Source organism: Trachinotus anak, unplaced genomic scaffold (genome assembly GCF_046630095.1).
Source record: "Trachinotus anak isolate AG129_WGS33_773 ecotype Australia unplaced genomic scaffold, CSIRO_AGI_Tana_v1 ptg000012l, whole genome shotgun sequence".
NCBI lineage: Eukaryota > Metazoa > Chordata > Actinopteri > Carangiformes > Carangidae > Trachinotus > Trachinotus anak.
In genome coordinates, this window is record NW_027273863.1 from 7,636,217 (window position 1) to 7,659,685 (window position 23,469).

General features: G+C 40.4%; 1 long non-coding RNA gene across 2 annotated transcripts in view; it reads left to right on the forward strand.

Annotated features, from left to right (window-relative positions):
- Positions 1–23,469, forward strand: part of LOC139628630 (uncharacterized) — a 175,479-nt gene that overhangs the window by 147,918 nt on the left and 4,092 nt on the right. Inside the window, exons 3-4 of one of the 2 annotated variants that reach the window (XR_011692832.1) lie at positions 96–225; positions 927–1,122. This is a non-coding gene — a long non-coding RNA (uncharacterized lncRNA). Of the gene's footprint in view, positions 1–95; positions 226–926; positions 9,816–23,469 lie in introns of those variants that run through there. The other variant, XR_011692831.1, reaches the window with a different exon arrangement.

Consider the following 23,469-nt stretch of genomic DNA (forward strand, 5'->3'; position numbering starts at 1 on the left):
GTCGACTTCCTTTGATTGAAGGGAAAGGCGACCTCCCCTGTCAGCCTGCGTGCCGCGTTTAGAAAAAGACTTATGTCTACATTACGCCTCCACAGGTTCCTTCCTGATTAAGAGATGGCGGATGGCGAGGTGGATGGAGAGGTGGCAGAACGGATCCCGCGTTCATTATGTATCTGGATGTGGCGCTGACAGCTGTGATGACTGATGGGGAGAGACTGTGGAGAGGTGAGGAGCTGGATAAACTTTGTGACTGCGAGGGCCTTTTTCACACTGTGTAAATATTGGGCTGATTCAGAAGATGGAAGGAATTTATAAGCTGACAGGCCTGTCTTTTTATGTGGCTCTAAAAGGCACTTAGAGGCCCCTTTTCAATCAAAACAAAGCATCTGAAAGTACCAGTGTGCAAGAGTCCAATTCCAAAACATAGTCATTCAGTTGAAAATGTCGGCTGGATCATTTTTGAAAATATACGTGCCAATAAAATGATAAGAAAATGGACCATGCCAGTAATTTTGCATGTTTTAGCTCATTAACTACATACTACATTTACTCTGCATCGATGCTGACCAGACATTTCTAGGTTGATGTTTTACCTTCCAGGCAGCCACTGGCTTATGCCTGGTCAGTGTAGTATGACAGTGTGCGTATCTATATATATATAAATATATATATATATATATGAGACTGTCAAAGGTACATTATCAGTGCTTAGAGTGACAGTGTTGAACAGTATATTTTACATACATCTTTTTACTTCTACTTTTTATTGTTTATTAGTAAGTATAATAGTTTAAACACACACACACATATACATTGGGGAATATTGGGGTGACTGCATTTACAAACTGTAATCATGACAACTTAATAAATAAACATCAGGGCAGTGTATTTAACCCGTCAATCCTCTGCTCACTTGACCACACCAGGTGTTGCACTGCTCACCTGAAAACACCTGTTACTGCTGCCTCAAGACAGCGCCATGCAGGTAACCGCGTGTGCCTCGGTCCTCGCTGCTGCTCCGGTCGTCCCTTCTGTGACTCTGGAGTCTTCCGGAGGAGGTGGCTCAGCTCCAAGGTGTACGACCTGCTGTTACTCCTCAGGGGCCTGCTCCACTTCACCAAGGTAAGAAAAAGCTGTTTGTGCTATAAACACGCGCATGATGCTGTGGCTCTGTTTAGTCAGTGCAGTGAGCTGCTGTACGAGTCTGCCAACACTGCTGACTGTTTAATTGCTGTTCTGCAGCTGTGCTTGTACAGTACAGTGGACCATGGCATGGTGCTTGCTGAATGCTGGTTTCTGCTGTTCTGCTGCTGCTATCTGCTTGGCTAGGTGCACTATTTCAGTTGTTGTAGTGGCTGATATAATTTTCTTGTGGTGGAAGTTTGGCATGTGTTATGATGCTGTTGATTTATATATACTATTTATATAAATAGTATCACAAAAACTGCAAAGAGAAATACTAAGTGCTCACAGTTAAGGCGTTGGAAATCTCCTGGTGAATGCAAGGTGCTCTTGAAGTTGAAATGGTTAAATAAGTAACAAAATATCCCCAAAAAAAGGAAAAAACACTGACCTGTTTTGACCACAACAGGGTCTTCCTTGGGGGATGGTTGGAAAGGGAAGTAAAAAAGAAATAATAGTATAACAGTATATGTATTTGTCGCTGTTGTTTTTGGGGTTTCCTTTTGGCTCGGGGCAAAATGTGAAACCCAAATGGGCTTCTGACACACAACCACAACTTCTCCACATAAATCATTCAGCGAAACTTTCGTATCAGTTGTAATTAAATTGTTGAGCCCGTTTCATGGTTCATGCTGCGGCTAATCTTATATAGATACATGTACTGATGGTCATCTGCTTGTCATGCTACATAACATTTGGTAAGAGGCGACTGTCTGCTCCCAACCTTGAATGTTTTTATGTTAATATGTGTAAAAGAATAATTATCAGCTGATGTGTGTTAATCTGTGATTCTGTATCATGTGGTTTGCAAAGTGTAGATTTATCCATCTCACTTCACTTGCTACCAAATTACCCTTGTTGTATGAGCAGGGGCATGTTCACATGGTGGCTGGTGTCCATATGAGGGTACCAGAAGTCATCTGAACAATATTCTGGGAAGACTTTATGAGATTTTGAAACCCATGTTCAAAAAGATTCCAGAACTCCAAAACCATTTATGGATGCCATTTTGTGCGAGGAGCATTGTCATGTTGAAACAGAAAAGACACTTCCCCAGACTGTTGGTGCAAGGAAAGAAACACATAATTATGTAAAATATGATCGTATGTTATAGCATTTTTGCATCTTTTAAGTTGAACTAAGTGACCTAACCCAACCCAGAAAAACTCTCCTACACTGAAGCTGTAGTGTTGTTCCTCACTTTTAATCATTTTGGATAAAAGTGTCTCCCAAATGAGTAAATGTGGACCAAAAGTACACAAAAGAAAGTGGAGGTGTGGGTTATTATCATCACAGCCGGGTCTCTGCTGCGCTGAGCTTTTTTATCCTTGTGGGGAGCGACAAGGTGAGAGCCCAGGTGCCGAATATCAACTTTGTACAGACTCTGCATTCGCACTGTAATCTGTTCCATGTGAGTTGGCTGACTGACTGAAATGTGATTTTGAATAGATCTTTATACATTATGTACGCCTTTGGCAACTAAAGCCACACATTCAGCAAGAACAAATGCGGACCACGTTTCATGCCAAAATGGAAACTGAGTTTGCACCGTGCCACCAAATCTACATCAAAACAAACCCGGGTCAGGCAGATTAATTCTGGGCCGTAAAACTATCAAACAGGTGCAGGCAGACAAAAACTTAAAACACACACGATGAAATTGGCAACCCACCAGTTGAGCTGCAACAGGATAAAAAGAGAGTTTGATTGTTTAATTTATAGGAAGTCAGCAGATTAGTCAGTGCTCCGCTTGGCAATCTCCCTCACCCCTCAGCAAATAAAGAGCTTCTCTTTTGTAAAAGTTGGTGCTCTTCAAGAGTCTGTCACTTTGAAACAAATTTTGCATCACCAAATGTAAGACCATTACACGGCGCACCCTGGCAGGGCCTGAAGGTTGTCATAGTGACTGCCTTGTTCACCTCCTCAGGAGTGCTGCTGGTGGGTGATTACTGCAGATGAGATTTGTGTCTATTATGTAAAAAAGGACCTGACTCTAGATGAGAAAATGATATTCTCTTGCTGCAATAAAAAAAAAATCTGCATCTGAAAACAACTGCTGCAGAAACACTAACAACAACACCAACCTTGAACAACTGCTCTCGACGTCTATTCACCTCAGTTTCTCAAAGTATACGTACTTCTAAAAATATTCAAATGAACTTGCATTTTTGTACTCTGCCAACTGCTGATTAGTGCACTGTAAAATAAAATGAGGTTACAGTAATGACTCCCATACTTTTGTCAGTGTTTTTCAGTGGGTGCAGTGAGTGTCTTCACAATGGTGTGTCTGTCCGTGTGTGTTTCCGTGCCTGAGCAGTTGTGTATTTATGTTAGACAGGCGCAACAACGTTCAGCATTTGCAATGAGATGGACGACTGTGTGGAATGTGGATTAGGAAGGAAATAGCTGCAAATCTCCTGGAGGCCAGAGGTGAGACTGGTAACTAGTACGGGGGCGGTGGGGGCTTCATTACTGTGATGTGCAGCAGATGCAGTGGGTTGGAATAAACGTGGGTATAACATGAACACTGCCCTTATATTTAGAGCATTTCAATTATTCCTATCTGACCGTGCCCACCCTTCACACTGTATACGTGTATAAATGTGACAGTGCCTGTAACTGCTTTAAGCAGTTTCCTGACTAGGGAGGAGATGTGGACTCAAAGTCTCAAACATTTCTCCCAGAAAGTTGGCTTCAGTGTCCCTTCTGAGGTGATGTCCACAAGGCTGATTTTTCTGATGTGTGTTTGGTTCCCAAATGGATTTTGGATCCACTCAAAGCCTGCGTCTAATTCTGGGAAGTATCTTCCCAGCTGTGAGTGAAGGTCTTGCAGGTGTTCCTTGTGTTGCCATCCAGTAGAAAAACTAAGAGCACTGAGAAACTATCCACTCTATGGCGGTCAAGAAGGGCACACCACAGTTTCATCTTGAGGCGTGCAGCTTTGACTTTGTCCTGGACATTGAAGATAGTGATGGTTTTTCCTTACAGTGCTAAATTCAAAGAGTTGAGGCTGCTGAAAACACCAGCCAGGTATGCCAATTTTGCAAGCCACAGGACATCAGGTATTCTGACATACAGCTCATCACTGTGAGGTAGTTATCTACAGTTGGTTTATTACCTGCAGTAGATTTGGATTGTCACCCTCTGAGATTAGAGAAGAAGCCAGGAGTGTGGCACAGAAACTAAGCGATGAACTCCCGCAGAAATGGGTTTAACCCACTTAAATGAAAACCCACTGAAAAAAGCCAATACCAGTTAAAATGTACACTTTATTTTGAATATTGTTTAACCGCTTTTACTTGCTGTCAAACAGCCCTTTCCTTTGGAACTATATTTTCTAAACCATTGAACTAAAGTATTACTACTAGGCGGCACTGCATAAAGCAGTGGGGTGTAGCAATCTACAGGTACTGCAGGTAACACACTGACTATGTAGAAGTACCTCACATAACCCTGTGTAGAATAACCCAAACTATCTATTTAAACCTGCTTTAACAGATTTTTTGGCTGATATGGGCTCATATGGTACACCACAGCCAATGTGAAGGAAAACTGTATGTTATACAAGTCTCTCTCTCTCTCTCTTTCTCTCTCTCTCTCTGTCCAGTGCTCCTCTTTTTTACCTCCCGTCTGAGACTCACCTGCTTTGCAGACATAAACACTCAGAAGAATCTAATGTAATTTTAAATCTTTTATATTATTAGAAAGTAATAACTGTCAATAATAGAACTGCCAATTTTGAAATGAATCCTTATCTTTAAATGATAGTTATTTGGATGTACCTCACATCTTCAGCATTCAGTCATGCTTCTGGCAGCAGAGGCTCCAGCATCACTTAGGTTCAATTAAAATGTCTTTCACTATAAAATATTGCCTTAGAGCTAATTAAGCAAGCATCATGCCTGGATTTATTTTTGTCAAACTAACATTGTTGTTTGCTTTGCCTGTGAATGTGTGGATTCACTTGAAATATCTGCGTTTGTGGTGCATTCACATGCTGTTGAGATGTCAGAAGAGAAAAACATTAAGCAGTCACAGACACTGAGAAACAGTTTTACAACTTTATAATAAAAGTACAAATGTAATTACTGTTATCATTGCATTTCTACACTGTATTTTCTTTTTGTTTTATTGTTTCTTTTTAAAGTTTTATTTAATCTTTATTGAATCAGGGAGTCTGACTGAGAATAAAATCTCTTTTCCAAGAGAGACCTGAGAATAAGAAACAATTACTAGAACATAATCAACAAAGCACAATTATACAAGACAAGAAACTAAGACAAACAATTTAGAATTATAAAAATAACAAACCATCAGTTAATAAAGCTTTAAAATCTCCAAGGGAAAAGTAAGACTCTAGTTTGAGAGCAGTTTGTTTCAACATTGCAAAGCACCTAAACCAGATCTGCCAACATTAGAGTGGACATGAGGGTTTTAACAGTCTAAAGCATATGATGTGAAGTGCAAGTGCATTCAGGGTGTGTCCATATCACTTTTAACACTATTTTAACAGTGGAAATACATTCACTGCGCCAGGCTCATAGTTCAAAAGGGTTGAACTTAGTGTCTTAATTATTCATGGGATTTTGGGCATAACATATAATAAACCAACCAGAGAGCCATCTCTTATTCCCTTTAAAAGTCAGGTGGGCTTGTATTGCTGTTTGGATTGGATTGGATTAGACTGGATTGGATTGCATTGGACTGGATTGCTGTTATAGATACATTACTCTCAGGACAATGCGCCCTTAAACTTTGACTTTCCGCTGCCTCAAGATAGCGATGCACCTGACCACACCTCATTTTAAGACCAATATGCCCTTGGGCGCACACATGGGCACAAGTGTGTTTGTTATTTAAACAACATGGGTGCTGAACGGGAAAATTACAACTGCATCGGCCCAAAAGTAGCCTACACACTTGCCCTGGGTGTAAAATATAGTCCCTAAGGTGAAGTATCTACTGGATCATGTACTGTAAATATTAGATTTAAATGAGAAAAGAGATGTGAGGTAATTTGGAAGCTTCAACAGTCGACCTTTATAAATGAATAACATGAGATGGCTATTTCTTTTCGACTGAAGGGAGGTCCAACCCACTGTGTCATACAGCCAACAAAGATGAGTACGATCTTTGGCATTTGTGACAAAGTGTAGTCCACTATCCACACGCCACCATTTTTTATTTATCCAATTTTTGATACCAAGTGCTGTTGCAGAGGGTATTGGTGATACTAATACTACAGTACAGTACATACTACAGTATTTTTCCCTTAATAGAAACTGCACTTGCACTTTCTCAAAAGACAGATGAATTTCATATAATTATAGTAATTTTTTTCCTGGCTGCAGCAGCTAATGTGCAACTGTGACAGCCATCACCCTGAAATTAGTTTGCATCTCACAGGGGACCTGCCTCCTCTTTTCTTACATATCTGTTTCCTCTTTTTCCTCATTGGCTCTGATATTGAACAAATTTGCGACATTACCGATGTGGCGGCCCTCCTGAGAATATTATAGGTTGGCTTCATTTTCATCTGACAGGCGAGAAAAGAAAAGACAATTCAATTTCACTCATTGTCAAGGCTAAGGGCTTGAAACTGTGGCCGTGGTAATTTAAGGCATCATGGGAAGGTACAAACCTAATGTGACGTTTAATCTTTTCGTCTTTGTTAGTTGCAATTTGCCAGAAAATGGACAAAAAATCATTTCTTTTGGAAACACAGAGGGATAATGCTTGCTCCAATGAAAACTATAGTTTTGCAAAAAGAAGCAAGTATTGCATTACTGTTTCTCCAGTTACTGACCCACAAACAGCCTTGCACAGGTGCACATTTGAGTGCCTGAATGTTTTTTTCCCTATTGCCTGTGAGTGCTTGAGAACTTGGGCACCTGCAGGCCACTGTGAGCACCCATGAGGAAATCATAGTGACCATATCAGAAGAACAGATGTCAAACATAGTATCAACTGTGAGCAAAACCTGTATCCTATATTCACATTTCATAGTATCGTCCAACAGTGACACCACTCAGTGATCAGAAGTAACTGAGGGTAAGAAGTAACTGAGCACATTTACTCAAGCATGTATTTTATTTCTTGTATCTTAGTTTGGCATTTCTATTAAATGTCACGTTATGCTACCACTAGTACATTTATCCGACAGCTGTAGTTCACAATAAAAGAAAAAAGGGTAGAGAAAAGTGCCAAAAAAAAAACTAGAATTACTGTCTTGTTAAATGCATATGCAGACCGAGTGAAGCAGAAGAAATATGGTCACAACCTCCTTTTTCTGAGTTACAGTGTTGAATAATGGCCAGAAGTGTTTTTGAGTAACATTATGATGTCACAGTGAAATTGAACTTTGACCTTTTGGATATAAAATGTTATTTCTTCATCATCGTTTTATCCATTAGACCTATATGTTAAAATGTGTCATAATTAGTGTGTGGCCAAAAATGTGTTTTGTGAAGTCACTGTGACTTTAACCTTTGACCTTTAACTACCAAAATCTAATTAGTTCATCTTTGAGTCTGAGTGAATTTTTGTCCCAAATTTGAAGAAATTCCCTCAACGCATTACTGCGATATCACATTCAAGAGGCTAAAGATGTGTTTTGTGAGATCACAGTGACCTTTGACTTTTGACAACCAAAATTGAATCACTTCATCCTTGAGTCCAAGTGGACATTTGTCCCAAATTTGAAGAAATTCCCTTGAGGAGTCACTGATATATTGCGTACACCAGAATGGGATGGACAGACAACCCGAAAACAAAAACAATACAGACAACAATTTGTCTTCTTGCTTTTTCTCACGGCCCCTGGCATCGATTGTGTGACCCTTTAGAGGGGCCCAACCCCTATATTGAGAACCACTGGACTCAAAATCCAAACTGTATATAAAGTAGTCAAATCTAGTTCCACCTTAACCAGCTACAGCTCTAAGGGGCTACAGACCCATGAATGCACCAGTATTAATACATTTCATTTCACCTGTTGTCACAATGATCACAAGGTAAACGGTGACAGCTGCGATCACATCACAGTGGAATCACAGTGACATTAACCAGAGTGTCCCCTGGCACATTTTACATTACCAAAGCAGTTTTATCCAATTGCAGAAGAAGTTGAACCAGGTTCAACTCAAAGTATGCGCTCGCTAATTTATTCACAAATGGCTTGTATGTAGGAGTACAAATGCTTGTGTATGATAAAGGCAGGTGACTGAGAGGACACTTCAAGTGCGCTCCCTTGGAAAGGATAAGGCCAGACATGTCAGCTAACTGCTCCGGTCTGAATATAACAGGGACGGTGTGGGTGGTGTAGATGTTTCCTTAGGTCATCATAGAAGCACACAGCCATTCATCAAACTCTCCTGTTTTTAACATATCATGGAAATTCACCTGGACAAAGGAGGAGTTTACTGTAGGGACTGCTGCAGCTCGGTTCCTAACTCAGTACAAAAGATGCGTTCATATCACTCAGGCATCTCTACGCTAGTTATCTATTTATTTTAGGATTGATTTCAAAAAATTTTGAATTGCTTTTAAGGCTGGGCTTGGGATGGCATCTCCTTTTATTTCTGAGCATTTATCCCCCTATCTGAAAATGAGATCCTCTGGTAGAGCATTGCTGGTTGTCCAAAGGAGACTGGGCCTTAAACTTACAGAGGTCCCAGTTTTATCTCACTTGCACATGTATATAAAAAATATTTTATTGTGTGATGTCTTTTTAATTTCATTTACATTTTACTTTGATTTGTTTGGATTTGACTCTTATTATTATCATTATTGTCACATAATGGTTTAACAGGCTGTTCAGATTTATTGCCCGTTTGGTGACAGAACTAATGAGGATGGTAGAAAGGTAGTTCACAATCGTCATCTTTCATCGTGGCTTATAAATATGTGTCAAATACCAGCACATACAAACTGTTTGGGCAAAGGTCAAAGAGGTGAGGTGTGATCTATAAACCTTTTTCACTCTACATGGTCTTTTTCTCTATCTTCTCCTTCTCTCTTTGGTTTGTTGTGGAAATCAATAACATATTCATTCATATTTCACCAATTAGTTGATTTGTCTTCTTCTAGTGCTTGTCCATGACATGTTTGGTATCATGATTGGGCTTTGGTTAGGGTGGGGTGGTCTGCATTCTGAAGCAATCACTGAGCTAGTCAGCACATATTAGCCATGGCTTGTTTTTAGCACGCCTGTCAAAACAAGAGCCAAAATTACTCTGCTAATGGCAGAGTTAAATGTGAGCTGGACAAAAGAGATCAATAGCAGCGCTTGAAAGTGGAGAAGGAAAAAGGTGCAAGACTGGTCAGGTGCATGGATTGGACAGGTTGAATAGCATAATCAACCCAGAGTTAAGACTTCAAAGAAGATTTTCAAAGATGTGTGGACAGTTGAGGGATGATGCAGAGCATGAAAAACAGAATGATGTCGTTTGACCTCATCTTTGAGCATGCAGCAAGAGATGACATCCTTCATAAGTGATCAAAACTGATTTCATTTGTTTCACTTTTGACAGAGAAACATGGCCAGCGTTTCTGTATGAAAAAAAAGTGTCTAGCACACAGCTTTTACAGCATATGTCAGTGTGTGTGTGGGTGTGGATCGATAGTCGATTGTAACCAGCTGTAGGGACTTGTACTGTATACAGTACAGTGCAAACATGGTTCAAGCCTCATTGCATTCTGCTGGCCTCTCCTCCATGTTCTTGGAGTGAATGTTTGGTCCACTAGGCCATGACATACTCTCAGATAAGCCATTTCACCAGTAACCAAAGAAACTGCAGACAGAGAGGAAGAGGAGGTGGAGGAGGGCTGGAAAAACAAAGGATGAGAAAAGTGTAACCTGGAGAGAGATAGACTTTATGGATTACCTTTCCTTACATCTAACAAGACCGCCTACACAGAGGGACTACCACACACACACAAACACGCTCATGCACATACACATACACATACACGTACACGCAGTTCCTCTCAGAATACCACTCATCCCAATGATAAGCACACAGGAGTGTGGGAGGGGGGGCGGGGGGGCAGGATAATAACCTGGCCTTAGCCCATCACACTGCTCTCCTCACAGGCTGAAGCAGCAGAGAAAATGAAATTGGTGATTATGGAAGCTGACACATGTGTCCTTCAATGCCTAGTCCAGATGTTGCTATGTATTATCCGAGGGGGTTTGTGCGTGTGTGTGTGTGTGTGTGTGAGAGAGAGAGTGAGTGAAGCAAGAAAGTGGCTTTCTTTGTACATACAGTACATGGTTTGGTGTAACTACTGTACCTGAGACTTTATTTATCATACCAAACAGGCAGGAGGGTTACTGTACGTCTGAGGTGTATACACAGTAGTGGGTTTAAAAGTTAAAAGTCTGACTATTTTGAGTTTGAATCATTTAAGTGAAGACTCTTAACGTTTAATATAACATTATCCAAAACGCTTTGTTGAAAAAATTGACAGGTGAAGTAGTCTGAGTTTCTTATCATAGCTGGTGTTCGGTACACTGGCAGGGCTGTTCTCTATGGGTCATTGTGTTTGGCTCCTTTTCTTTCTCCTATGAAGCTGGACTTCAGAAGCCATCTGCAGGGACGGCACCATCCCATTTCTTAGGGTGAACGCATTCACCTCTACTATAAATGCAGTCTAAATAAAGTGTTTTATCAAAGTCAGACAACTGCACCAGAGGTTTGTGTAAAGTCTTAAGCCAAATGCTGCAGAAACAAATATTATTATTAAATGGTAGAGAATAGAATGAATAGAAAGTTAAATATGTTTATTTGGAGTAGATCACACAGGTCTCAATGGGCTAAAGGGCTTCAATCAGTTTGGAAGGGGGCTGATATTTCCGCCACTGATCAGTGAAATGCCTCGTCAGTGAGTTGGAGTTTCTGGTGCAAACAAGTTGTATTAGCAGGGTGTTTACAACCTGCAGGGTTGCCAACTTAGCACAATGTCGCTAGATTTAGATACTTTTTTCAAACCTGGTACATGACTGGACCATGTATGGATGCCAACTGGGAGCTTAGGGCTGCACCTCTTGTTACAGGCAGTCTACTGAGCTGCTCTGGTATCCGGCTGCTGGGGAACTGCAGAGAAACTGAGGAGCGCTTCCACTTCACTCCACCTTGCCTCCATTACGGCAAATAAACTACTTTCATGTAACATTTTTACAAAAGGAGGCAGATAAATAACCAAACATAAGACACACCAAGCAGAGAGAGTGTGAGGGAGGGAGAAAAGTCATTGGTAACTGCTTAAGAAACGACAGACCTGAATAGCATGTAAACAACAGAAACACCAGCAACTGAAAATGAGACGATACGCTTACTGCAGCACAGCAGTAAAAGCCCTGTTAAGAAATAAAGGGTTTCTGTCCACTAAAACACTAGAGGACTTTACATTGTAAATTGTTACAGGAAGTGTTGAGTTTGTATTAACATGTAATGCAGTAACTTTAACACTGCAAACAGGAGCGACTGAAAACAAAGCTTCGTACTAAAATACTGCTATGACCAATTCTACATATCAAACAGAGGAATTAGAAATGAAACACCTGTCTCTGCTGAAAATCTGTAAGGTTCTGGAGTTGAGGTTAATATTTCATATCAAACACATAGTAATCCACTACTGTGGATCCCAGATGGACGCCGACAAAATAAGACAGATATTCTGTCGTTTCTAACTTTCTCTGAGTGATCATTTTAGATGCATATACAGCTGAAAACACAGCTCAGTCTTTAATTTATGTGTTTTCTGATTTTGTCAGACAATGTTGCAGTGATAAAATCAGGGTTTGACCATAAGTGATTTTAGGTTTTAACCTAAGAGGCAATGTACACTGATAGTGAGGTGTTTTTGGTAGAAAGAATCCCAGAGAGGGAAGACGAGTCCTCACCTAGACAGTGATCTTGGTATATTAATGAGAATGTGAATTTGTCAGAGCAAAGGGGCTTAAGTTATTGGATTCTCTTTTTGGCATCTCTATTGGCATCTCTGTAAGTACATGGATCAAGATTTCAGAGAAAAAAACATAAAACTCCTCAGCAAAAAATAGGTATGCTTAGCAATGTTTGTCCTATCCCTCTCTGGGACAAAACCTAAAAAGATGACAAAGTCAAAGAAGAGAAATGAGGAGAAATTCAGCAGAGTTTAGTCCACCTATAGAGACTTCCTCTCCATCCACGTCTCTTAACCCATCTGTCTCTCTTCTTCCATCTGTCTTTCTTTATATTATCTCCTCTTACACAATCTAAAAAAATTACTTTACATTTGTATTGAAATGTGTTTTTAAGAATCATGACCTGGTACAATTATTTATTTCATTTTTATTTATTTAACCATGTAAGAGCATCAAAACATTTGTTCACCACTAAACAAAAAAAATAGCAATAACTGTAACAGATGTCAATTACTTACTCATTGATTGTATCCAATGCACAGTCAGAGACATCATATGCAGATGAACTTGGGAAGCAAACAAAGGGAGACTGAACAGGGCCTGGATTGTGCACATACGTGGATTGTGATAATTTCTTCTTTGTTTTTTGAGACATTTTTCACTGTGATTTATACAGAAACAACAAAGCCTCTCCATGCTAAGCGAGGTCATCTTGCTCCAATCAAAAGCACCATCAATCAAGGAAAACCATTTGCAATGACAAACACATCACCTCAATGGCCATCATCATGGGGAGAGAAGGAAAGGTTGACAGGAAAAGTGGGCAAAAACAGGGAGGAGGGAAGGAAAGAAGGGGAAATAATCACCTTATTCCACCTGTATATTATTCTGAGAAAAGTGAGCGAGAGAAAAACAGCTGAGCTGAGGAGAGATGGTATACCTTGAAAAATCACATAGATTGCTGAAATATTAATACTTGACATTCCTCAGCCAGATTCACGGTGGCATCATTGTGTGTGAAGAGGTGACATACTCTGGAGATTGGTGGATGATGACATTCAGCGTGAAAACACACTTCCTGTGCACACTCGCTGTCATTTTGAATGAGAGGCAGGCTGAGGGGATGACTGCTCTCTGCTCCACACTTTTCTACACATTTTGATGTAAATTAAAAGCTGCCTACCACCACCTCTGCAAGCCAATAATGTAAATGGGGTTCTTCGAGTGCATGACTGTGTGTGGCTCTGCATGTGTGTTTGTGTGTGATTAAGTTAGAGGTGGATAGGGAGCGACTGACTTGAGGGAACACTTTTAAGCAAATTAACATGCTGATGTTTCATAGATGTGATTGATTGATTGATTGATCGATTTGATTGATTCACAGCTTTTTTAATTAAAAGGCTGCATCAGAGCTATGACTGTGCTGCTCTCTCTTCTTTGGAGTTCCAGTCAATCAAGCTCTGTCTGAGAAGAGACTTCCTGTCCAATTTATTGCTGGGTTTTTCTCTGTTATTTTGGGTATGAGAAAAAGTTTGCATCAGAACACCAGGATTTAAACACACTCACCTATTGTTTCATCTCTGAAATAAGGGTGTCACATGTTTCCATGTCGCAGCTTTACTGTGTAACTTGTCCTGATTAGAGTTTACTTCTTCAGTTTGCAGTGTTGTGATGTCAATATGTCAACATGACAACCTATCAAACAAAATATCAACCATGGCCTAAGCTGTATCAATTATTCAAGTATCCTGCATTCTCTATGTAGACAGACACACAGCTGATGTGAACACATAACGTGTTTTTCTGCAGCGGATGGGTAACGACAGCTATGACACCCGATCCACTGTGTTCCCTTTGGCTGGGAACACACTGGATGCATTGTAATCTATAATATATAATATACAATATTTTATATATTATATATTATATATAATTGACACCTTCCACTATAGTCACTATGTCTAAGCTGAATCTGAACATGCCATAGACACGCAAAATATAAATGTATATGTTTTTAACCATTTAACCGTTTCAGCAGCTGCATGTGGAGACAGGGGCATTTTAGAGACACTGTCTATCAAAAATAAATCAGAAATTAGTTAAAAATTAAGAGAAATCCAACATTCAAGTATCCTGCAAACTCTATGTAAACAGACAGAGCTGGCAGCAGCAGTGACGCAGCAGACACACAGCCGGTGTGAACACTCGCATGTTTTTCTGCAACAGATCAGCAACAGCAGCCGCAGCACACACACCATTCATCCAGTGTGTTCCAGGTGTCAGAGTTAGTCGCTGTAGCTGTAGCTGTCAGTAGCAGGGCTATGGAAGCACAGTTTTGGCTGCTTGTCAGAAAATAAATGCTGAACTCCTCAGGACCAAAGCTGGGCTCCTGTTTCTTGTTGGCCACACTACAGTTTGAATTGAAGCGGGTAAGCCCCCTAGTTTGGGACAACTCTGGCCTTAGAGCAGCACAGAACTCTCCTCTGTGCTCTCAGACTGTAGGAAAGGTAACAATAAAAGGCAAATAACAAAGGAAGACAGACTGGTTGGTCAGGAGTTCATCCAACAGCAGGATAATGATGCAAAACCTTAGAAGAAGGGAACCAGACAGACAGACAGACAGATAGGTAGGTAGGTAGATTTTGGCCCCGATTTGACAAACCGATGGTGTGTAAGAGAAATAGTTGTGAGACTGTGACACAGGAACACAGACAGAGAGGAGAGTACAGGCCTACTTCTGTTTTTGGGTCACGGTCACCTTATTCCAAACAATACACCCGCAGTGTTCATGATTCGGTCTCTTGAGTCTCCTCATGTGCAGAAATACAGCAGGGTCTGAAGTCTGGCAGGGACAGGGAGCTTTTTGTTTCATCAGACTAGTCTTCCTTCGTCTCCACATCAGTGCTTGATAAACTGGATAAACATCCAAATTTTGGAACAGGCAACATGACTCAATGAAAAATGGCAGATTTAGATATGGACAACATTGAGCTGCCCAGGGTGGCATCTTGTTGGGGAGCAGTACAGGCGCATACAAAAAAAATTAAATTAAAAAAAAATTGCAAAGGTTTTCTCTCGCTCATTTGCACATCAGGTCAATGGTGTGTCACCAAGACGGGTCAGGGTATATATAACAATTTAAAATGTGTTTGTCTTGTTTGAAGTGTGCCAGACTGTAATAATCATGTTAAGAACTGCCACTGTCAATGAATCATCAAAGTGCGTATGTGTATGTGTTTCATGTTGCTGACGGCCCATCTACAGTATATTGATATCCACTGATATTGATCACCTCCTAGCAATCCACCAATACCAGCCATCTGGATGAAGAAATCCAATGTTTCACTTAAAGGGAGCAGTTGCTGCTGGTCTTGAGGGAATTTGATGCATGATAGATGTGAGGTGCAGGGAATGAGAAGTCAGATAATATATTTTAGTTGTATTTTTGCACTGATAGCAGCCTCGGGGGGGACCAGCTGATTTAGTCCCCTCCACCCTACCTTTATTCTGAAATGGTGACCATGTGCAAGCTGGCAAACAGCAGCACTTTGTACTGCACAGACTGTAGCTGTGTCCCAGTTTCACAATAAATACTAATACAGCTAATTCTACAAAGTCTTCACTAATCTTCTCAGGGCTACAAGTGCAAAGAACACAAATTCTCTGAGATACTTCTTACAGTTAGAGCTGATCTGGTCCTAATTCTTTATTTAAAATGTTACACTGCAATAAAGACACAATCACACTCACAGAGCGCTTCATTAGGAACACCATAGTAATATTGGGTGGAGCCTTCCTTTGTGCAGCCTCTTATTTGTTCTTTGAATTACACAAGATGTACACAAGAAATCTTCCTCTGAGACTCTGCTCCATGTTGACATGATTGCATCACATCATTTCTGCACATTTGTCAGCTGCTCATTCATCCTGCCAATCTCCTGTTCTACCACATCCCAAAGGTGGTCTACTGGATTCAGATCTGGTGACTGGGGAGGCCACTGCATTACACTGAACTGTCATGTTCATGGAACCGGTTTGAGACGACTTTTGCTTTGTAACATGGTGCATTATCATCCTGGAAGTAGCCATTGAAAGACGGTAAATTCTTGCCATAAAGGAAGCACATGGTCAGCAACAATAGACCGGCTGTGGCATTCAAACCATGACTGACTGGTATTAAGGGACCCAAATTGTGTCAAGAAAATAATCCCCTGGACTGTTAACACTAGGCAGGTTGCATCAATAGATTCATGCTGCTGACACCAAATTCTGACCCGACCGTCTGCTTCAGTAGAAACCCAGATTCATCAGACCTGGCTACGTTTTTCCAGTCTTCAACTGTCCAGTTTTGGTGATTCTGTGTCCACTGCTGTCTCAGATTTCTGTTCTTGGCTGACAGGAGGGGAACCCAATGTGCTGTTGTAGCACATCCACCTCAAGGTTCAATTACCATAGCCTTTCTGTTATCTCCAACCTCACCTCTAATAGCATGATTTTATCCAGTGCACTGCTGGCACACGATTGGCTGATTGGATTATTGCATAATTAAGATTGAGTGCATATGGCCACTTTAGTTGCAAATGGAGAGTGCCCTTACTGGAGTGATGTGTCTGTTAAAATATTCTCAGCTTGTGAAAGCAAAGGAAGCCATTACAGGGAAGACATTGAATAGGTGGAATATTATTGAGAGACTTGTACTTTGATATCTTTTGATTGGTCCCTTCAACCAGAGCCAGACAGTGCATCAGGCTGTCAGTGCACAAGCAGTGTGTCTGGTAATTTGTGATGATGAAAAATTTTTTCTATTTCAAATAAGATATTGTTTGATATTAACAAAAGGCTTTTCTTTTGTGTTTATTTTCTGGCTCATGTTTTTGAGCTGGTCCCTTTAGGGTAAAATATGCTACGTTTTCACAAGCACATGACACATGCTTTAGGGAGCAAACATAACTTTTGTACCACTACAAGTTTACTGGTGTATAGAGAATCACCAACATGACATGACTGTTGTGCACCTTTACTGTTACTTTATTACAAGCCTAATGCTAAACATCAACCAAACCTGCTAGGTTTTAATCAATAAGTTTTGTGCGAGGCACATAGGAAAACCTGAAAGATATTAGGCCCCTGGAACGAAATTGATCACTTGACTTGAGATTAAGTCAATATGGATGTTTGAAAGTGTTTGATAAATGATATTAACAGAAACATGACCCCACGAGACCAGGATGCCATCATCAAGCAGCACAGGCCAATGGATCATCAAAGTGTGCATGTTAATATGTTTCATCATGTTGCTGACGGTCCATCTACGGTATATTGATATCCACTGATATTGATCACCTGCTAGCAATCCACCAATACCAGCCATCTGGATGAAGAAAAACAAATGTTTCACTTAAAGAGAGCAGTTGCTGCTGGTCTTGAGGGAATTTGATGCATGATAGATGTGAGGTGCAGGGAATGAGAAGTCAGATAATATATTTTAGTTGTAAGTTTGTGCTGATAGCAGCCTTGGGGGGGACCAGCTGATTTAGTCCCCTCCACCCTACCTTTATTCTGAAATGGTGACCATGTGCAAGCTGGCAAACAGCAGCACTCCGTACTGCACAGACTGTAGCTGTGTCCCAGTTTCTATATACTAATACAGCTTATTCTAAAAAATCTATACTTGTGTCCTTTCTATTGATTAGTTTACAAAAAATAAATAAGTAAATACTGGCGCTCTCATCGTCAGTGCCAATTTTAGAAAATGATTTATTTTTCCTGGGTGTTATTAGCTTCTCTGTGTCTTTGTGCATAGCATTATTGTCCATCAACAAACAAAAATCCCCTGCACTAATCAGCATATGACATCTTTGTTAATTTAGCTTGTTTTCCCACTGTGAATACGTTACAAACTCAACTCCTGGTTATACAGTATTTAGAAGTAAAGAATTTACCATTCACTAAGCCCCACCTTCCTTCGTTGCTTAATTACAAGGTTTCCATTCTTACACTAAACATGTGCAGTTAACATTGTAAATGGCAGCAGATTAACGACTGAGAATCTTTAGTTATGTTTAAAAAAAATCAGACCAAAAAAAAAAAAAAAATGCAGGCAAAAGCAGGTTTCCAATTTCTAGTGGGCAAATGTTGATTTTCAGATCCCAGCTGTAGCTAGCTACCTATTTCACCTGTTTAACTCCATGAGCTGGTATGAAATGCTGTCTTCAGATGGCTTTTTAAGTTTCCAACTAACTCATTTCAAAAGGAGAACTTTGAAAAAGGGGTCTTAGATTTGTACTTGATGGCTACACATGTGACATTGTGCCAAAAGACTAAGAAAAACAGCATTGTTCTTGTATTGCAGTGTAGGTCTAGTTAGCATTACAAGGACAAATGTAAGATCACCATTTGAACTTTATAACCTAACCTTTTTGCTTGGCTTTTCAAACACTTGACTATTAGCGTTACAAGAGAAAAGACTTTTAGGCTGAGGATGAACCAATTTGTTTTGCAAAGAGTGGATGTGTCGTCATGAATGGTCCTAACATTTTACGTAACCTGTAACTCCATAAATTACTAAATATTTACTACTAAAGATGTGCTTCTTGGCCTTGGTTATATTGTGGGTAGTAGGGTAGTTAGCTCAACATGCTAACGATTACAGCTTAGGTTACAGCAGTATACACACTGTTTAATCCATGCTTTACAATATTGCCCTTGTGTCTTTGGTTTTGGAAAGGCTGAAAAAAAGACATGACCCTTTTAAAATCTTTAAATGCAGAGTGTCAATAATACCACAGCCCCAAGTGCACCAAGGCTCGACAGACCTGCTGTGTCGAGCTTTGATTGCTAAACTCTCCACTGTTCAGAAGTGAGGTTTGGTGAATAGTCAACTTTTGTGTTTGAGTAATGTTTACAATTAGTTCTACACCTTTTTTTCTGAGTGTCCTGTTGGTTGTCAACCTAAAAATGGGGAAGTAGCCTCTACTCAAAAAAAATTTCGCAGAAGACCCGTGGTCAATAATGCTGAAACATTAGCTTTAACTGGCCACAAAACCAATATAATTCAACTATGAAACTTCAAATGGCAGTGAAAGAGGGTTTGTCCAGTAAATGAAACACAGAGGTGAGTGGAGCTCATTTCTCACTGTCACACAGCTAGTGACAGGTACATCAGCCTTGAAAATGCACAGAGTGAGCTATTTATAAATAACAGTGACAGGAGCTTGAAGTTGATGTCCCATTTCATGAACTTCCCCAACACCTCCCATCAACACCTTCCATCTACACCCACCCTGATCACGCTCCTTTTCTCTGCACAGCTGGCACAGATGTAGCAGAAGATCCCATGTGCAAACACTCTGACACAATAATCTCTCTCTTTAAAGCTCTCTTCAGAAAGTACACACATATGTGCTGAAACCCAACACGGCCCCCATGTCCACCTGTGACAGACTGCCGGGTACTCCTCCCTGAGACCAACTCCCAGTCAAGGTTTCTTTTAATTGGTTGCAGCTCTCCCCAGGGTGGGAGCTGTGTCTTACAGCAGACACAGTAATGGTTTACCATGGGAGCTGTGCATTAAACACACACTTCAGCTGAGCCACCAAGGAACACTTTGGTATATACAGTACCTGAGCTGATGTCCCTTATGGTTGCCTACAGTGCAGGCATGTTTCAAGTAATCAGACCATATTAACAGTCTGGGGTCACAATAATGAATCTACTATTTTTTTGGGGGGTTTATCTTTCTTTCAGCTTCAGTCTGAGATGCTCAGAGGAATTAAAACCAGTGAATTGATGAGACAATCTTATGTTGGCCTCCAGGGTTTAATGTAAGCTTTTTGTAGAGCTTACATTAATGGTTTTGATGATGATCGGCTCTTGTGTTATTTTCACTGTGTTCGCTGTTCACTATTATGTAATCTCACAAAAGTCAATAAAAAAGTCAATAAGAAAGAGAAAATGTCCCTGGCAGCACCGTGACCTTTGGTTGATGGGCTCGGCTCTGGTAAGGGTTGTGATTGGAGAATGGGATCATACTCATCCAATTACCTGGGAATAGAATCTTTATGTCTCATCAAATGTTTTGATATCCATGTTTATCAAACCAGACCTTTGTGTAGACAAATGTCATACATGATAATTACCACTTCGGTATTGTTCCCATATATTTTAATGTTACATGTATATTAAAAATATCAAAATGTCATATCAGATACAACAGTTACTTTTAACTGAGAACTGAAACCTTCTGTATTTGTGACTGAACCTGTGCATGAAAAATTAATATGCACTAAGCCACATTCAAGTGACTGAGCCTGTTGAATACATAGGCCGACATACAATGCTATAGAAAGTTGTGAAAGAGGCTGGCTCCTACAACAAGACATTGATCCAGAGCAAACTTCAAAATTACTACTGCTACTATTACTACTACTTCCAGAGACACATGCTGACGCTTTTGAAACAGTCCTCATTCAAAATCTTTGGGTAGATCTTAAACATGCTTTGTGTGCATGAGCCTGAATTTCTCAGAACCTGAAGTCGTCTGCAGGAACAGTGGGTGAAAATTACTAAAATGAAGAATGGAAAATGTTTTACTGTACATTTAGACTGAAAGTGGTGAGAGAAGAAGAATTCGCTCTTCTTCTCTAGAGTGGAGCACTTCTTCATTACAATTGGTCGCTGCCAAACTGCGCCATCGCTCATTCCCATTAAGTTGCCTGGACTTTGTTGACACGACTTTTGGTCACTTTGACGTTTTCATCAATTTCAATCAGAATGCACAGTTAGTTAGCTACATGAACCATTTTCTATATAATACAGTATGAAAGAGGCTTTAATCAAAATAAGATAACATACACTAAATCGCATTAATATGCATGAATTGTACATTTTGCAACACGATTCCTGTAGGCGTCAAAACTGCTTTCAGGTCTGAGCTCCCAAAGAGAATGCCGAGCACCAACATGTGGGAGCGGGTCAAATTTACATTGATTTGATAACAAACTCCAGGGTGGTGTTAGGTTGGATCAGCTGTAGAGACTAAGCTGCTGTGTATGTTTCACCGTCAGGCCCCTGCCCTTAACTTTAACCACCAGTCACAGAGCGCCCGTCTGATTGACCCCATCTAATATTTACCGCTCTCCAGCTGACCCAGGGCACACTGCACGTGCACAGCATAGTGTTATCCCTGCATTTCAGGTTGTGTATCATTAGTTAAACCTTTCATCTCCAATCCCTCTGTGTGTGTGTGTGTGTGTACTTGTACTTGCTACATAGTAAGGACCAAAAAAAGTATTTTACTAACGAGTGAGGACGTTTTGGCCGGTCCTCACTTTTTGAGACACCTTCAAATCACATTTTGAGGGTTAAGACTTGGTTTTAGAGTTATGGTTAGAATTAGGTTTAGGTTAGGTTAGGGTCAGGGTTGGGGTTAGGCACTCAGTTGTGATGGTTAAGGTTAGGGTAAGGGGCTAGGGAATGGATTATGTCAATGAGTGTCCTCACAAAGATAGAAGTACAAGTATGTGTGTGTGTGTGTGTGTGTCCCTGTCATCACAGTTAATATCCTACAGTACTGAAATGTTTGCATTTGACTACAGCAACAAGTCATGTAGGCTGTGGTTTTTGTAGGAGCTTTATTTTGGGCGTAGGGCTGCACACTGACAGAAACATAAATTGGCACCTTTGCTTGTAGGCTTACTTTCTGAATGATGTATACACAGTATACACTTGGTACAAATACACAGAATTGATTTCAGTAGGGAAGAATGAGCTGACAACATTAACAATTTGTTGTTGCTCAGATAATCATCCTTTTCATTTTTCAACTCAGATTTGTTTGCCAAGAGTCAGTCTTCTTCTGATTCATCCCTCTTGTTGACATACAGTAGAGAGACAATTTCTCAGAAGGACCTGGCCCAGAGTCTGATTCCTGAACAAAGATTGGGTTTACAGCACTACGTTAGCAGTTTCTTTGCCACAGTCAAGCCCACAAGCCAAATGTGTTTCTGATTCAGCCTGAAGTCACAGCCATCACCATAGTTTAGCAGGACAACAGTGAGTCACAGATTTGATACAGTTTATCAATGTCCAAAATTCATTGCTAACACACCAGCAGGACTTGTGTGTATACCATTAGAATTGCAGACACAACACACATACACACACACTGTAACATATGAAAGTGCATGATTTCTTTTCATTCTCTTATTCCATTAAATGGGAGCATGGCCCTGAATATGCCATGCTTAGCAGAATCCATCCCAAGCCTCCCTCTTATTTCTTATTTTCTCTCTTCTCATGTATCATCTGAGACAAACAAGTAAATAAATAATAGCCCGGCCGCTCTTCAGAACTAGGTTTAATTACCTACAGGCAGCTTAATGGGGGGGTGGCGGTGTTTTTTTCCGAGGGGTGACAACCTCTGTCCCTTTGAACCTTGCTACACACACACACACAATCACACACATGCACGTAGACGACCACATCTAGGGAACACAAAGCCATTCATCATAGTGTCAGTGGGAAGCCTGTGGCGAGGACTCCTGGGTAAAAACCTCTCAAATTAGAATTCTATTTCACATGTTTACTCGGCCCTCGCTTGTCTGTGAGGTCTGGCACTGTTAGGTTAAGTGTGTGTGCAAGGGAGAGATGAAGAGGCCCTTCATGCTGCGGGAGGCAGTGTGACATGATTACAACACAGTTTTAACAATGCGGTGTGTGAATTCACTGCTTCCACGGTAAACTCCAAGCTTCGTTGTCTCCTGCAGAAGGCTTGACACAAAAAAATCGTTCATTATACCTTTTTTTTTTTTTTTTTTTTTTTTTTTTTGCAGAATCGTATCTGCATTGCAAAGTGCAGAAGGGATCATTAATGAGGTACATGTCTCCAGAGGGGGGCTGTGCCCTCAAGAATGTCTCCTGATTTTTAAATTGCATCTCATATGATTCATATGAATCATACATCAGCTATCCAACCCTGAGCCAAGAAAATGTGCTGCAGGTGTGAGGGTGCTGCTTTTTAAAGCTCTTGAAGAAACAATGTTCCCATTAACAATTAACTATGAACATCTCTGTAAAAGTTACTTGGAGAGCAAATGTGGTGTAACACAAAAAGAGAAATTTTATGGAAGCACCATACATGATTCAGAGTTTACCCTCAGAGCTTTGAGTTAGAATGAAAATACAAAGCTTATTTTCCACTGAGGAGAAGTGTTTTCACAACAGGCGTTTAACTGCAGTAGTTTAATCATTTTTATTGCCCCACCCCCTCTTGATTTTGATATCAGGTTGCATCACAAATAAAAACATAATAAGTTGTTTTTTCTCAATATGAAAAGCTTATTCCCCTTCTCACTCAGTGTATGATCCCTCTATAATGA